We start from the raw sequence: 16,953 nt of genomic DNA, 5'->3' as shown, positions 1-16,953 counted from the left end.
TTAATTTGTGACCCCAAACCAGGTAGGTTTGTAAAAATGCGGGATAGCTAAATATGGTACCCATGTTTGTAATTTTGTGGGTATATAGAAAAGTAGGACTGTGCTAAATTGTTCCAAATGAAAGGATGCACAGTTAGCAGAAAGAATCTTGCTAATGCAGTGGCTGGACTTTCAAAGCCCTGTGAGGGGAAGGGGCGAGGGATGTATAGCTTCCCTCACCCCCGCCTGGACAAGGGAAGCTTTTCTCCCCCCTGCTTCCCTTTTCAAAGAACAGAACTAAACAGATGACAGAGACAGCAGGGCAGTGATGGAGAGATGTGATGAGCAGCCAACAGGATGGCAGCAGAGAGATACCACAAGCAGACAGCAGAGGTGTAACGAGTGGCCAGGAGAACACCAAGAAAGGCCAGGAGAGCAGCAGGAGAGAGATGAGATGAATATCCAGCGAAGTGGCAGGATGGTGAGTGACCGCTGGAGTGAATAAGATGCCTCTTTACCTCCCCTTACTCAGGATAGGACATGAACTTTGTGAATGTACCTCTGAACTCTGGGTCTACTTTGACCAATGGCAGCAACTGTGAGTGAGGTGCAGAGAGGGGTGGGGAATGTGAAGGGGACATTTACATTGCTGGACTTAAGAACCTGTGAGGAAAATGACATTACCCAATCTACTTGGGGTATGATTTTTATTCATGATTTTTATTTATAAACTCTTTGGTGTTTTCCCAAATTAATGCCAAGTTACTTCCTATCCCATTGTTAAAAGTGTCTTTTCTATGCTCAGACTCTATGCTTGCAAGTGGGGAAGCATTGCCTCTCAGAGGCACCCATGGGTCGCGTGTGAATTTTCCAGATTACAAGGTGGGGGTAGAACAAGCCAGTTCTGTGTTGGTCTGATGGAGAGGAACCCCTAGATACTGAACCTGGACCTGGCTGCTGCTGGCTTCACCTGGCAGAAAGGTCACATAGATAAATACTAAAAAAATGTAGGCATTTATCAGGCCCATCCAAACCTCTGGGGTTTGCACAGATTGAGGAAGAATAATCTCATGGATAAAAACCTGAAAGAGTTTGTGCCTTTCTTTCTTCTCATCAACAAATATTCAAGGCTAAGGCTATAACTAACCTGCAAGTACTACAGTGGCACAGCTGCACCATAGTTTAGCTGCACCTGACATCAATGGAAGGGCTTTCCCATCGATGTAGGTAATCCACCCCTCTAAGGGCACGTCTATACTTACTGGAAGAGTGACACTCCCGAGGTTGATCTTCTGGCATTTAATTTAGTGGGTCTAGTACAGGGGGTCTAGTACCACTGGCGTCCGGTACTCCTTGCAAGTAGTAAGGGAAGCCGATGGGAGTATTTGCTCCCATTGGCCAGTGTTCCCTCTAAGCTGCAAAGTAGCACAGCTGATTCATCAGCCCTGCCCAGTCAGTCAGCTCTGTGCATGGAGCCTGTGAAGCTGTGCGGCTGTCCAGCTTAGCGGGAACACTGCCATCAGCCTCCTGGAGTGTGGACGCCACCAACGCTTGGCTTAAAGTAAGCCAACTCCAGCTACCTAGTTTGTATAGCTGGAGTTGCATATTGTAACCCTTTCTGGCCTGGTGTAGACCAGGCTTAAGAGACAGTAGCTAGGTTGCTGGAAGAATTCTTTTCTTGACAGCTGTATCTACACTGGAGGGTAAGTTGAACTAACTGTCGTGTTCAGTGCACAAAATGTCACAGCTCTGAGTAAGATAGATAGATCTAATATTTAAGTGTAAATCAGTTCTGAGATATTTCAAAAGGAACCAAGGGATTTAGGTACTCCATCCTATTGAAATTTAATGGTATTTTGGTTCCTAACACCTTTAGGCAGCTTTAAAAAAAGGTACCGGTAAGTCTAACTGGTTATATTGGTGTTTCTTGTCCCAGTCACAAACATGACTTAGAAGTGGCAAGATGCGAATAAGTTTAAGATGGAATGGGATAAAAATCTGAATGATTTAGGTATTCAGGTCTGATTTATTTTGGATTACATACATATTTTGAATGAGAAGTGGGAGGTGATTGCTTTTGCTTTAGCCCAACCTCTGCCCTTATGTAGTTAGGGCGTGCTGTGGGTATACAAATCAGTAATTGCTGACATCATACAATAGCTGGTCGTTAGGGGTACGTCTACACAGCGTTATTTCGAAATAGTGTAGCCCTCCTCTACACAGCAGGCAGTTATTTTGAAATAAGTGTCAAAATACTGTCAAGCTGGAGGACTTCTTACTCTGACTCCTGTAATCCTCATTGTACGAAGAGTAAGGGAAGTCAGAGGAAGAATGATATTTTTCAAAATAAGTGCTGTGTAGACAATTTCAAAATAAGCTATGCAATTGATGTCAGTCAATTTGTGTAGCTTATTTCAAGTCAAGCTCTGCTGTGTAGACACATCCTTAGTGTTTAACTGTTTAAGACGGTTGCTCATCCCCCTGTCCACTATGGGCTGTTTTTCTGAAGCTTCAAATACTTAAGACTAAAAAATGTCTGGCACAGAGTGGTCAGGAGGCAAAGGAAGCCCATCCCAGCTCCACCTCTGTTATGAAGTTTGGTGTCATTAATATTGAATTATTATTTGCCCTGCAATTACTTCAGCATTTTCCATTATGTTGATAAGACACTGAAAATTTTGGGTTGTTTGCTATGTTTATATACAGTATTAAGTGGATTGTGCCAGTCCTGCTCAAAGAGTCATGAGTTTCTTTTGGTCTACAAATATTTTTATTTTGCATGTAGCATGATACTACCTAATCCTTGTATGGAAGGTTCATTCGGGACACTGAATTCAATTTATGATGTCTGATTATAGTGACATCTCATCTGGTTAGATCTGGTCACACATCTTCTGTCATGAATTTTAACTTGGACTTTCATACATGGACAATTTAGGCTAATATTCCATGTAGGGAGCCTGGAGTTAGAAACCATAAAGCCAGACTCTTGTACTGAGTAATAGAAATGACATATCTAAGCCCAAATATCATGCTCGATGATATGCGTAGCCAAATTTTATGTGATGAGATTTTGCTGCGACAAGACAGCCCCCGTGAAATGTCACATGAAGAAATGATTATAACAAGATGACATGAAGCCTGCAGTAGCAACATTATTCTGGTAGTTGGTCAGAGTTATTACAAGGAAAGCAGGTGGCTTTTGTTGCTTCACTGCTCATACACTTGACAGTTTGTGGCCGCACAGTACCCCTTGATGCATCTTGTGATGTGATCCGCACAAGAAAAAAAGGAAAAGTTATTTTCTGTCAGCATGCTGATAAACACCACCTCTTCCTCTGTAAACTTTTGAATCTCTCTGTGCACTGAAAGCTGTTTCACTTTCTTACCAAAGCACATACCGGAATGACATACTGTGAAATCACTTCCACAAGAAGTGCAAAGCCATAAAGTGTTACTCCTGCCCCTTTTTAAAGCAACTCAGGAACTTGCATTTGCAAGATGTTCTCCTCCCTTTTTTTCCCCGAGGCACTCATTTGTCCTAATTACTCTGATGGATACATTTGTGACTGCATGAAGATGGTGAGCAGAAATGGACACCCATAAATTCAACCTACCTAAGGATCACTGTCAATGAATAAAATGAACTTAGTATGAGAGTCATGAAACTGGCCAAAAGGCACTGAGATTTTAAGAGGATTTTTAAGGGTCTTTTCCCTCTCTTTTTTTCAGAATCAGAAATTGTCCCTCAGGGTGAATACTTTATTTGCAGCAAGTAGGGAATTAGTTGTATGACTCTCATTAGCATTGTAAAAGTCTGAGAAGGTTAGATTTGGTGGTCCCAGGAATCTTTCTGAAGATATGCTCTGAGGGCTTGTCTGTGCATAGTGCAGGTATGGGTGCTAATGTGATAAAATGTGCTAATGTCTTGAACATGAGGTATTATCATATATATAGTAGCCCAATGTCTGAGAGTCTTTAACGCGGTAGCGTTACAGTCTTGCCTCTGAGGGGTGCTCTTGCCTCCCGCCGTGGCGCTCGGCTGAGTTCTGCACCATTCAGCTGAGTTCTGCGCCACTCAGCCAGGCCGTGGCGGGGAAGCAAGCGGCAGCAAGCTTCCATTTGGGGTCCGCGGTCCCCATGCAGCACAGGACCTGTGCTGCATGGGGACCGCGGACCCCAAATGGAAGCTTGCTGCCGCTTGCTTCCCCGCCACGGCCTGGCTGAGTGGCGCAGAACTCAGCCAAGCGCCACAGCGGAAAGGGAAGGGGGGTGGGGCGGTGATGTGCGGGGCCCAGCCGTGTACGTCACTGCTCCACCCCCCTTCGCCTCCCACCATGGCGCTCAGCTGAGTTCTGTGCCGCTCGGCCAGGCCACTGCAGGGGAGCCCAAACAGCCCATAGTAGACAGGGGGATTAGCAACCCTCTTAACAGTTAAACAATAAGGATGTCTACATAGCAGGGCTTGACTTGAAATAAGCTAAACAAATTGACTGACATCAATTGCATAGCTTATTTTGAAATAGCTTATTTCAAAATTGAGATTGTCTACACAGCACTTATTTTGAAAAATAGCATTCTTCCTCTGACTTCCCTTACTCTTCGTACAATGAGGATTACAGGAGTCAGAGTAAGAAGTCCTCCAGCTTGACAGGATTTTGAGAGTGAGAGGCAGGAGGGGGAGAAGAGAAAGAAAGAGATGGAGAGAGAGGCAGAAGGTGGAGGGGAGCTGAGAGAGAGGGGGAGAGGCAGTAGGAGGAGGAGGAGAGAGACAGACACAGAGCGAGAGTCTGGAGGCTCAGGAGAGAAGACCGACGTGGAGGAGAGACCTGAAAATCCCATCTTATGATGGGCTAGTTGGCATATAAACACCCAGGAGGAATATTATCACAGAAGGAACTACAGAAACTATTCAGTAATTGGACCCAAAGAGTCATTCAGGCTAATGTCTACATTATAGATGAGACTGAAGCAGCCACAATCAATCTTTTGGGGGTTTGAATTAGTGGGTCTAGTGAAGACATGCTAATTTGAACACAGTGGGTGCTCCCATCGATGCTGGTAGTTCTATTTCCACAAGCAGTAAGGGAAGTCGAAGGGAGAGCGTGCTCCCTTCAACTTCCTGCAGTGTGGACACTACCAAAATATGAGTTAAGATACTTCAACTTAACATATCCTAATTCGAACTTATCCCATCGTGTAGAACAGGGGTAAGAGAACTGTCAAAGCTTTCCTTTGTCTGGCAATTGAATTGCTGAGGTTCTTGATGTTGCAGACTAGAGAGGAGACATCCAGGCTCATCTTTCAAGGCCAATGTGGTCTGTGAGAAGCCTTGACTTAGGTGTGAAAGTGAGGGTCTAGGGTAGGAAACTGAAGTGGCGAGGCTGGAGAAAAAACCATGGGGAGGGTGGAGAGGGGAGAAAGCACTGCTTCCAGGGACAGGGCACAAATGCCTGACCTGAGAGTTCTGTGAGAAGATAACTCAATGTGTGATGCTTGTTATGCCCTTATTGAAGGTGGGGCCTTGTACGGTTCATAAACACACCTATTATGCTAAGATATGTCACCAATTTTCTGCTTTAAACAGGAAACTGACCAGCAAAATCCTGAAAATCTGTATGGCTGTAGGAAGGAGCACAGAGCAAAATGACCTCAGTAACCTGATGGACTCTTAGGCATTCAGTGCTCATGCTCCCTTTTAAAAGTTTTCTCTCAAGAGTAAAGGAGAAAATGGCATTCAGTCTGGAGGATGACACTTGTATTTCATCTTGTTTGTACCCATTTCTAGTTGCTCTGCCAAGGAAGCATGAATAGAAGCTGGAGTCATCTTCTCCCTATGATGCATTGGATGAAGGCTTCTGTGAGGAATGAGGTTACAGTGTTCATGTTGAGCTAGCAGTCTGAAATAGCACTCCGTAAACATTTAAAACATTTTTCAATTTTTTTTTAGTTGGTCCAGCTGATTAAGATTCCATAGATTTTCTGTTGCCTTTCAAACCCATCAAAGGGGGAAAAAAACTAGCAACTCCCCAAAAACCCCAGGGTGGGAGCATTACACAGGGAAGGGAGCATAGCATCTCTATTGCAGGTTTCAGGCCATTCCAGATCTTTATTGTCCTTGCTATATCCAGCAGCTTAGCGCTGAGGTCACTTTGCTAGTGGGTGGGAAAAGCTTTACTTCATAACAATACAATACAGGCATTCTTCCATCCTGATTTAGTGGTAATGTAAATCACAGGTGAGTGTGGTTCCGGAATTTGCCAGTGTACCCATCCAGAATACCCACCTGTGACTTTGCACATTACAAAGTTAGGGGTTACACTTGAAAATGGCTTTTTTTGTGCCGTTGTCTACTTGGAAAGAGGAAATGCTGGCTGTGTGCACAAATGCTCATTTGCATCAGTGTAAAGTACTCATACTTTTCAAGTGTAATTCAAATGGCCAGATTTTTTTTAATTTGTCCCTCAAAGCTTACAAAGCTTTGCAAGCCCAAGTACAGAGGCATTGTCTTCTATGCTTGTATAATTCATATCATTCCTTGGATTTTTTGCTTTGCTTCCTTATCAGCTTCTTTAGTATTATTTGGTTAAAATATATTTTCTCTTTCCACTTACAAAAAAAAAAATACAACACACACGCACAACCCCCCATAAGCAATCCTTGTAGTGTGGTCTGGAGGACTGTTAGTTCTATTGCAGTTTAGAATATCATCATATACTTAGAAGCTTTCCCTAAGTAAGGAATCAGTTTGGAGTGCTGAATAAACTGCTATGGTAGAAGAAAATCTAGGGGTATCAGCCATGAAAGCTTTTAGTACTAACAAGCAGATGTTAGTAATAGGTCTGATCAGAAAGCATTTCCAGCATATATTTTATTTGTCAGAAAACTTCTGTTTAAATTGACATGTTTAGAAGGAAAGTGCCAATTTTGACAATACTTTTTGTGGGGAAAAGTTCGAACAAATTGTCTTACTTTGAATGGGCTAAAGTAAAAAAATGTTTCTACTTTATAATTGATTCTTTTAGTCCAGCTATTAAAATTATAAGAAAATAAATATTTTGACATCAAAATGGAGCATTTTTATCAAAACAATTTGACATTATCAAAATGAAATGGATCAGTAGTCTTGCACCAAAATGTCATGAGTTTAATGCCACAGAAAATGTGGCTTTCTGTTCAAGTTTAGAATTGAAAAAAAAGTTAAATCTTGGAATTTCCTGTGGAATGGAAATTCCCTTTTCTGGTCGGATCAAGTTGGTATCAATATCTGTGTGTTCTCTGTAGGCCAGGTTGAGACCTTTTTGTTCATCGAGCAGTATTTAACTCTACGAGCAGCTCCATCAGTTTCCATGGAATGGACTCGATTAATATGCAGTTCAGCAAGGGGGAAAATCGGTACATGACTATTACTGTAACTTTTTTCCTCCACTGTTAATGAGATTCTCTCTGCAGAATCAATGAGAGAGTGATTCTGAACTGGCTGATCATCAAAAAGAGTATCACCTGTACTTACTGTCCTTCTCCCTCCAATAGACTTTGAATTGAAAGGATGCAATAACCCTAAACAGTGGTAGTAGAGGTGTAAGGCATTTTCTGGGGGATTGATAACCAGCCAGGAGAAGCTAATGGCCCAAATTTAATTGGATCATTAACTTAAACCAGTTATTAATTCCAAGGAAATGTTCCATGCTAAGATTATTGCTGCTATCTTAAAGTGGCAAGTTCCCCCCCTTTAATTCTACCTATTTTGTGCCAATTGCACTAATAGTGTGTGGGGTGGGAGGAAAGCATATTGATCACTAATCCTAATAGGGGAGGACAGTAGCATGAGCATACACCTTTGAGTGCAATGCAGTCTTGCCTGAGAAAGGGAAGAGAGAGAGAGAGAGTGTGTTTTCAAAGGGCTCCTACTAGATTTCACCAGTGTGTGTTATAGAAGTTCTGAAGTTAGGATAACCAGTTACAAGTCTGTTGTCTCCTTTTTCATATGTACTATATTTCAGAAATGAGACAGAGAAATGATTATATGACATTAATGCAGAACATTATTCAAGAAGTCCTATTTAAACTACAATTAATTATTCCACAAAGCAAGCTGCCCCACAAGTGCTTGTAACATATCAAGATATAAAGCAAATACATGGTTATTTACAGAAGACATAAAAATGTAACAAGAGAAGTTATTGATGAGTGTGCCACTGTCAGAGAAGCTCAATAGCATTTCCAGATAAATCACATCCACAGCATTTTACAGCTTCCTAACAATAATGGAAGCTGGCCTCTTATTTTTAGTTAATGCAATCAAAGGGATCACTTTTGGCTTAGTGTCATTTTGTGTGTATGTTTTGAGTACAAAGTAAAAACAAAGGTGAAGCTAATGAAACCCTGACGGAAAAATAAAAGCTACCTTTTCCGCTCCTTCTCTGAAAACATCAGGGACAACCTCTTGAAATTATCATGAACTTAAAAAGCCCCTCCAGGGTACATATTAGTGAAGAATCATAGTCAAGATAATCCTTTGTGAAACACCACTCACTGTGAAAAGGTTACAGCAGAGATGAATTTGGCCCTGGCTATGGGGGAAGGTGAATGAAAGGTCTGTGGATGTTAAGATAAAGTCTGAATATTTATTTTACCTGTATCTTTATAATCTAAAAATACCAGTAAGCACATTAATACCTATTCACAATTTGTTCTTTCCTTCTGCAGTGCAAGTGTAAGTGAGAATCTATAACAGAATACAGGGGAGAAAGAATTATAACAGGGGTGGGCAAATACCAACCCATGGGCCACATCAGGTCCACCAGAATTAGTCCTTGTGTTTACTTGAGCCTCCACGATGGCCTCTCGACGGCCACAATTCATGGCCAATGGAAAAGGCAGGAAGTGGTGTGTCAGTCTGCACTGCTTCCCACTGCTCCCATTGGCTACAAATGGCAAGGTGTGGCCAACAGGAGCTGCAATTGCCTGATACCTGCAGAGGCTCAAGTAAATGTAGTGGTGGCGGCCTGTCAGGGACTAACCCTAGCGGGCAGACACTCTTTTACTGCCCATCCTCAATTAGAAAAAAGTAGGTAAGTGCTGCTACCCAGTAGGAGGTAGCGTGTTAAGCATAAACCCAGGGCACTTTGTGAAGCCATTTTAGAAATCCAAATGTTTTATTTATAAAATCTTTTCTTATGCAGTTTCAAAAAACCCCAGGTCATTGTGACAGTTTTTGCAGTGGAACTAATCTAATTTTGTAGACCCACTTATCTTAACATCTCCAAATACAATCAACAAAGTCTCTATGTAGTACTACCCAGGCCTTTAGCTAGAATGACTAGATCAAGAAAGCAAATTATATCTAAATACCAGGAAAGTGATCTCCCTACAGCCTTTCAGTCATCTTAATTAGAAATGTTAGTTTATATTTTTGGTGACAGTTCATCAGAGTGCCCATTTCAAATGATGGTTTATTGATCTAAGGCCACTTCCTTAAGGGAAGTCAGAAACCTGCCTCCCCCCATCCCCCAAGAAGGCATTAATGATCCAGTAGTTACAGATCCAGCACTTCCTAATTAATCTTCATTACCCAGGAAAGCCTTTTTAAAAAATGTTTACTTAACTTATCATTACAGGTAATGGGTACTGGTCCCAGCTCTGAAGTCACCAATTAGTTTGTTACATGAAGTTCTATTAGTGCTTAAAGGACTGTTTTCTCACTAAGTCTTGCAAAGATTCTGCAAATAACTGTGCAGAAAGACAATTGATTGCCAGAGTCTGTGAAAGCAAAATTACTGTCACTTTTGATCATACTGCTGGAATGAGCTGCAGGAGTAAGCGCATTCATAGGTAACACGTGCCTTCTTAAAGTGAGGGGCGGGTAAAACCCCAGAACAACTCAAGTCATTCTCCCTGCCCACTGTATCTCTCCCCCCTCCTGGAATGCAGAAGCCCCTCCATGCAGTTCCCAGCTGTTTCTCTGCTCCTAATTCAGCCTCTCCCTGCCTAGCATAGCTTGTTGGCTGAGATGCTCTGTAAGAAGGTGAGCCCATGCAATTGCGGGGGGGGAAGGGGGGCGAAGAGAAAGAGATCCTATATCCCCCCCCAAGTTGCCTCTGCACATACTTATTCTAGATTAAGGGGGGGGGGGGCAAAGACTCTGGGAGCATTTTATCTGCAAGAGGATGCATCTGAACTGAACACAAAATTGCAGCTCGCTCCTGCAGACACCAGCATCCTAGATATTTAAGTATCATGAATAACAACAACAAAAATCCTGACAGTTGCATAGCTACATAAACCACAGCCTGACTCATCTTTTATGGACATCATAACTGCAGAAGAGGAAAATATTTGGTGAAAGGTGATTAATGAGGCAAGTGATAATCGATGGACGTTAAAACAAAGACTTTCTCTTAAGAGGTGCTGGCACTGTTAAGCAATCCAAGTTTTAAATCAGGCATACACAGTTCTGCCCTTCTGGAGTACGGTGGTCTCATTACACACTACTTCCTGCACAGTGTCTCCAACCATAAGCCTCATCACCATTACTCTCCTGCTTTCAGCTGGCCAACAATCAGAATAATTTACAAATGCTTCTTCTCTGGAAGAGCACAGCAACAAAAACAAAACAGGCAGACAGCAAGGTGATCTCACCCACCCTGCTTTTCTTTTTTCCTCTCTCCCATGCCTGGGGCTCCACTGGCACAAGATTTCACATTGTCCAGATGGTGGCCCTCCACCTCCTGCTGCAGCCCTTTCTCTGCCTAGTCACTGAATGCCAGGCATCTAGTGAGAATCTGAACTTCTTTATCCAAGAGGGTGATGTCATTTATCTCATATCTATTATGTAGTATGACTGATTGGGAAAGCAACAAAAGGAGACAGTGCTGGAGGAGCACATTTCATTTCTGCACTTTTTCTGCTCTAGTGCGTATAGGCATGTAATGTCAGGAAAGCAGGTTAACGACAGACTGAATTGCACACACTAAAGGATTCTATTGAGTACCTTGCATGTGACTTTTTTTCGCTCTTCAATATTTGGCTGAAAGATTGAGTGTTAGGGAAATGCTTAGTCCTAAAGCACTGTACAGTGGTTGATACTTTCTGACAAAAATGTCAAGCTGCTTACATTAGAATAGAAGTGAGCCTAAATAAAACCCCCAGAGTTTAGAAAAGTTCAGGTCTCATTCTGAACTTTGCTTCTCAGCCTCAGTTATCTCACTCTGGCACCACTCACTCTGTTACCGTGTCCAACATGGATCCACATGTAAGGTCAGAATTTTGCCTTTACCATAAAAGGGTGTCACAAGGAGGAAGGAGAAAATTTGTTCCTCTTGGTTTCTGAGGACAGGACAAGGAGTAATGGGCTTAAAGTGCAGCAGGGGAGGTTTAGATTGGACATTAGGAAAAAATTCCTAACTGTCAGGGTGGTCAAATATTGGAATAAATTGCCAAGGGAGGTGGTGGAATCTCCCTCTCTGGAGATATTTAAGAACAGGTTAGATAGACATCTGTCAGGGATGGTGTAGGTGGAGCTTGGTCCTGCCTTGAGGGCGGGGGGCTGGACTCGATGACCTCTTGAGGTCCCTTCCAGTCCTATTATTCTATGATTCTATGATTCTATATTTGCAAAAGCGGAGAGAGAAAATGAGCTAAGAGATGGTAATTTCATTTCTTTTCCCCTTTATGGATGTATGGGAGTTTAGAGTCTCTAAAATGCTGCTGTTTTCCCTACTTTAGACAATGAATCTTAAGACCCATGTAGCATGGAAAGTGGCAGCAACATGCCTAGCTCTTGACTTAAAAGAAACCATTCTAATACTAGCAAATCAAGTGCCTGTTGTGGACAAGGCTATATTATAGGCAGTAGCTAAGAATCAAAACTCATAGCTGGGAACCAAACCTGCTCATCTGTTGGGTAGTTTTGTTCAAAAAAGAACTATTAATCTTATAAGAATGTATTTAGTGTTTAGGCCATGAAATCCTTACAAATTTCTGCATGTGTTAATCTCACTTGTAAGTCTATATCTGTTATAAGAAACATGTACATTTTGTTTTACAGTTGAACATATTTGCTCTTCATTTGTATATCCAGGCACAGGACTTCTTTCCCAGCCTATTCAGGAGGCAGATCAAGATTAAATGGGCCATTAAGTAACATCACAACATAAAGGATTGGTGAATGGGCCAATCACATTCTGGAGTTGCTACCTGCAAAGGAACATGTGTCAGACTGGAAGAGTAAATGTGAAAGCCAACAATGTCACAGGAAAGTTGTATATATTTGCATGAGTGGTAGATGAAGGTAGGGCTGGGGAGGCAAGCCCCCAACCCCACCCCTTCTGCCAAGGCTCCAACCCCCACCCCTTGGAATCAGGGCAGCGCACTGCACACCCCCGACAGGGAAGGGAGGAGCCCAGAGCATGGGGAGGGAGGAGTATGCCCAGCCTGAGCCTCGTCAGCTACAGAACCCAGGGAGGGCAGGTGGCGTATGGCCTGGTTTTGGGGGCGGAGTGTAGGCAGGGCCAGGCTGGTGCTTTGGGAAGGCAATGCCTTCCCCCGCCTACCATACTTGCTGTTTGAATTCTCACAGGAGTAGACATGCTAAAGCAGAGATCCCACAGTCAACCTTGGTTTGCTCTGAAAGACTTTTTGAATCAACAGATCACAACATCTCTGTCATGGTTAGGATTTTGACTGTAATTCTTTCGTGTGGGTATGTTTGCTTTAACTTGTAAATAACATTTCTTTTTCCTAATCAGCCTTTACACAGTTTATTATAGAATTAGTTACAGGCATTGTTTGTAGTGTAAGATCTACGGTACAAATTAACCTGAAGTAAGGGTGCATCTCTACTGAAATATTTGAAATATATATTTCAAAATAACAATGTGAGCATCTACACAGTCAGTCTGTTATTTCAAAATAATTTTGAAATAACAGATGGCTTATTCTGAAATCTGTAAACCTCATTCTACGAGGAATAATGCCTATTCCGAAATAAAGCATGGGTAGAAGCTCCACTGCTGCTATTTTGAAATAGCCCCTCACCAAGGCCATTCTAAGTTATTCCTCCCCAGTGCCTTCTGGGGCTCTAAATTGAGGTAGCACATCTACATTAGGGAAGCCTGCCTTGGACTAATTTTGAGGCTTCCCTTGCAGCGTAGACGTGCTATTTAAAAATAAGCCATGTTGGAATAAGCATTCTGAAATAGTTTATTTTGAAATAGCCATGCAGTGTAGATGTACCCTGTACAGTGTAGGCTGTACTCTTGGGACTGGTAGCAACCTGAATATTTTCTGATTTTTTTTAAGTGTAACTGACCATTTGTGACTTGGATGTCAACATAGACTAGAGAGCCTTGCTGCCAGGTGAAGGTAACACTGGTAAAGTGAGAAAGTTCACATTTGTTACTGGATTAGTGAAATCTAACAATGGAACATAGCACCAGTTTGAAAGTCTGCTCTGAGGCAGGCACTCACTTTTGTGAGCCAGTGCAGAAAGCCACCACTAGGAACAACTTACTCACTATCTATTCAGTTTTTGGCCTCTGAGATTTCTAACAAAGGATTAATTAATGCTAGTTATGGGGATGTTTTCTGGGATAGGGAGTCCTGTCTGCTGGGGTCAGGACTGAGACCCATCAAAGGCATTCCACACGGCTCCCTAGCCAGTCATTAGGTTTGTAACAATTTTCATTACTAACCCAGACTGGATTCAAAGTCTGAAAGGAAGATTTTAGTACTTAAAAGACTCTGGACCTGATGTCTCATTGTCCTATACCTGATGCCGTCATTCACAGCATAGCAAGGTGAGTGTAAAAAATGCTACTCTTTTGATCTAGCAGCATTTTATACCCACTTCATACTGCTATATCTGACTTCATAAGGTGCAGAGCAATGGAACAACAGGCATACTAACTCATGACCAGCCCTTCAGTCATATTACACACGGGCAGTGTAGCAACTCCAGAATTTAGTGCTTAGATTTGTACTTCAGGACTAAAATCCTTCTGTCAGTATAAAAATTAAATATTGTTCGTATTTGGCCCACAGGTCTACTGACACTGCATGTTTTTTTCTGGTTCTCTTTGCAAGAATTTGCCTTGTTATTCCTCGTTTGTTTGAGTTCCTCTAACTTAAATGTTGCACAGGCTTTACATTTCATCCAGCAATGTTTCTTTACAATCTTGGAGACACAAGCTCAATAGTGAAACTTGGAATATTAAAGTGATAAAGTTATGACAAATAGCAATAAATGGCCTTAGTTTCTCCAAAGGCAATGGACATGAGAAATGTTGACTTGGGACCCCACACTCAGTTATGGATCTATAATATTATGAAAATGTATCCTTATAAGGAAGGATAACATGGGAGAATGGATAGAGATGTGGTAAAGCCAGGGCATAAAGAAAGGGATGGAAAAGCATTAAGGGTTGGGTGGTGACATACAAGGATTTGAGGGCACTGAAAAGGCAGGGAAATAGCAGCCTTTTCATATCTCCATCTGACACACCTGCTGTCACTTTCTGGCAACAATAGTGGGAGAAAAGGAGTCACTCTTTCTAAACCATAGCAAGGGTTCCTCAATATCTGCCCTGCAGAGTCAACCAGTTATCACATCTTTATGCCCTGGTCAGCTCAGGAGTACTTAAGGGCTTGCATATGTCTGACAATTTTGGATGTTATTTTAGTTTTCAAAAGGTATTAAAAGCACATTACATACTTGGCAGAGCATGTCTGTTGATAAAATCGTTTAATCTCTTTGAGCTTTTAGTTAAGCTTGTGCATTTGAGTGAGATTTAGAGGACCTGGATATGTGTACTGTGAGTGATTATGTGTGGGAAGTGAAAGAAAATTAGCTATGGAGGTGAATTGTGGGTGTTCTGATGTGTGCATGAATGGCATTACTGTTAATATTACAGTAGACCTAACTGGAGAGCTCCTTGATCCTTTGTTAATTGTAAAGGCACATGCATCTGTTCACTTATGTTCTGTTTTATTTCAAAAGTTGCTTAAAAACTTGTTTCTGTTGCCATTTATTGTAAGCAGGATATTAATTTTCCCCTCACAGAAACTTTTTTCCTTAAAAAAAGATACTCATTTTTAAGCTTGGTGATATAATTTTTAGTTCCTTACTGCTTCTTTAGTGTGTTGTTACTATCGTTGAAATGGCATTTTTAGTGCAATCTACCATGCTCTTTAATCCTATCAGTTCAGAAGAAACATTGTATAAGTCTCTTCTATGTCTCAAACATGAACACTTCCCAAGAAACTTATAAATGATTACGATATGTACTAAAACGTTCCCTCTATCATTCAATGCACGGTGAGAAGTGGGCAGAAGTGGGAGTAACAATTCTAATTTCTTCTCGGAAATCCTTTTTCTTATAAAGCTACAACACATTAAAAACAAATTATACTCAGCTTGGAAAGAAACGTCAAATTTCAAAACATAAGCTTGTCTGATGCATTGGGGTTTGCATTGCTCTGTACATCAGAGATAGCATTCCTAGGAGTCTTTAAATGTAGCAAATATTTAAGAGACACCAATTGGGGTTTTGATCTTCCATGTACCAATCATATGTTAATATGTGTGTGCACTTGCGTGTGTCTGGGTCATGGCCACCTTTTATAAGCAGATGTATGTACATTGCAGTATGTTTTATTTTTGTTGTCTTCTCCTTTACTTCTGTGCACAAAACAGGATATTAGGAGAAGGAATTAAAAATTTTTATCTATAAATAAATCAACTCCTATTCTCCCTTTAGCCTCTATTAGCTCTGTGGTGAGATGCCCTTTTATCAGCCTAGAAATGTGACAATTAAACTCTCTTTAGTCCAATTCACATCCAAAGGTTGTTCCTGCATTTTGTAGCCTGGATGCTAAGCTACTTGTAATGTTTTGCAGCTTTCCTAATAAGGCTCTGCAACAGTTTCAAGGGGTGCAACATGGAGCATCAAGGATCCTTATTCCTGTGAAGTTAGCATATCCCTTCAGTTTTGAAGAGCTTAGCTGAGTTCCTATTCAGCCTGGATTGCACACGACATTGAACTATTGGCTTTCCCTCAAGGCAGTACATCAATTCAGTGGGCTGTTGGCTCTTCTTATATGCTATGTCACACATTACAATCCACTGCTTGCAGTCTGTGCCTCATTTCAAGCTGAAGTCCTATGGGTTTAACTTCAGGGCATTTTGTTGTTTCTGTCATCTGGAATTCTTCCCTTTCTGAGATTTGTTGCTGAATCTTATGTCGGGGTTTTGTTTGTTTGTCTGTTTAATTTTGTTTAAAGGGCCACCAATCCCTTGCGGAAAACACTGAAAAATATTCTATTTAAAAACAATGATGACAACAGATTTTCTGTATTTCTATTTCTGGTCTTTATGTTTTAAGATCTGTCATGATCATGAGAGATGGCCAGCAGCCTGGCGACTAAAGGGTTAACTACACCTACCAAGGTGGAGTGGCCAATGGGAATGTAGGTAGGAATTTCGAACTGGGACAAAGGAATTTTTGGATTTTCCCCTTTTTTTCTGAGACTTCTCTCCAGCTACTGAGGGAGACAGACATGTCTCTCTCTCCAAAAAACAATTCTTCACTTTCTGTAAGTAGGGTAAAGTTTAGATAAATCTGTTAGGTTTTATTATTTTATGGTTTGGGAAATGGGATCTGATGTTTTGGCTTTCTTTTGTAACTAAGTTCTAGGCCTATGGAGTTTCTCCATGAGTATATTATTTTGTTACTTTTCCATCTAGTCATTATGCTTGCAACAGGAATATTGTGGTGATAACAAAATTTTTCTCTTTTCTTTTTATTAACCTGGTATTGGTTAATGGTTGTGTCCTGGTTTGTACTTTAGTGCTGAGATTTCCCAAGTGATCTCTCCCCTGATTTTTCACATCAATACTTGGGTGATGGCAGCAGAGAATTTATCCCCCCAAAATCTAGGGTTTTAAGATTTTGGGGGGAAGTTTTATACCAAAGC

At 41.5% G+C, this 16,953-nt stretch overlaps 1 long non-coding RNA gene across 1 annotated transcript in view; it reads right to left on the bottom strand.

The window, feature by feature from the left end:
- Positions 1–5,722: 5,722 nt before the first annotated feature.
- The window catches only part of LOC142827637 (uncharacterized), a 29,165-nt gene continuing 17,934 nt past the window's right edge, over positions 5,723–16,953 (bottom strand). The window contains exon 3 of the long non-coding RNA XR_012902336.1: positions 5,723–5,837. This is a non-coding gene — a long non-coding RNA (uncharacterized LOC142827637). The remainder of the gene's footprint in view (positions 5,838–16,953) is intronic.

This window comes from Pelodiscus sinensis, chromosome 3 (assembly GCF_049634645.1).
Source record: "Pelodiscus sinensis isolate JC-2024 chromosome 3, ASM4963464v1, whole genome shotgun sequence".
NCBI classification, from domain to species: Eukaryota; Metazoa; Chordata; order Testudines; family Trionychidae; genus Pelodiscus; species Pelodiscus sinensis.
The sequence above is the reverse complement of the archived record's forward strand: the minus strand, read 5'-3'. Positions and strand labels throughout refer to the sequence as shown.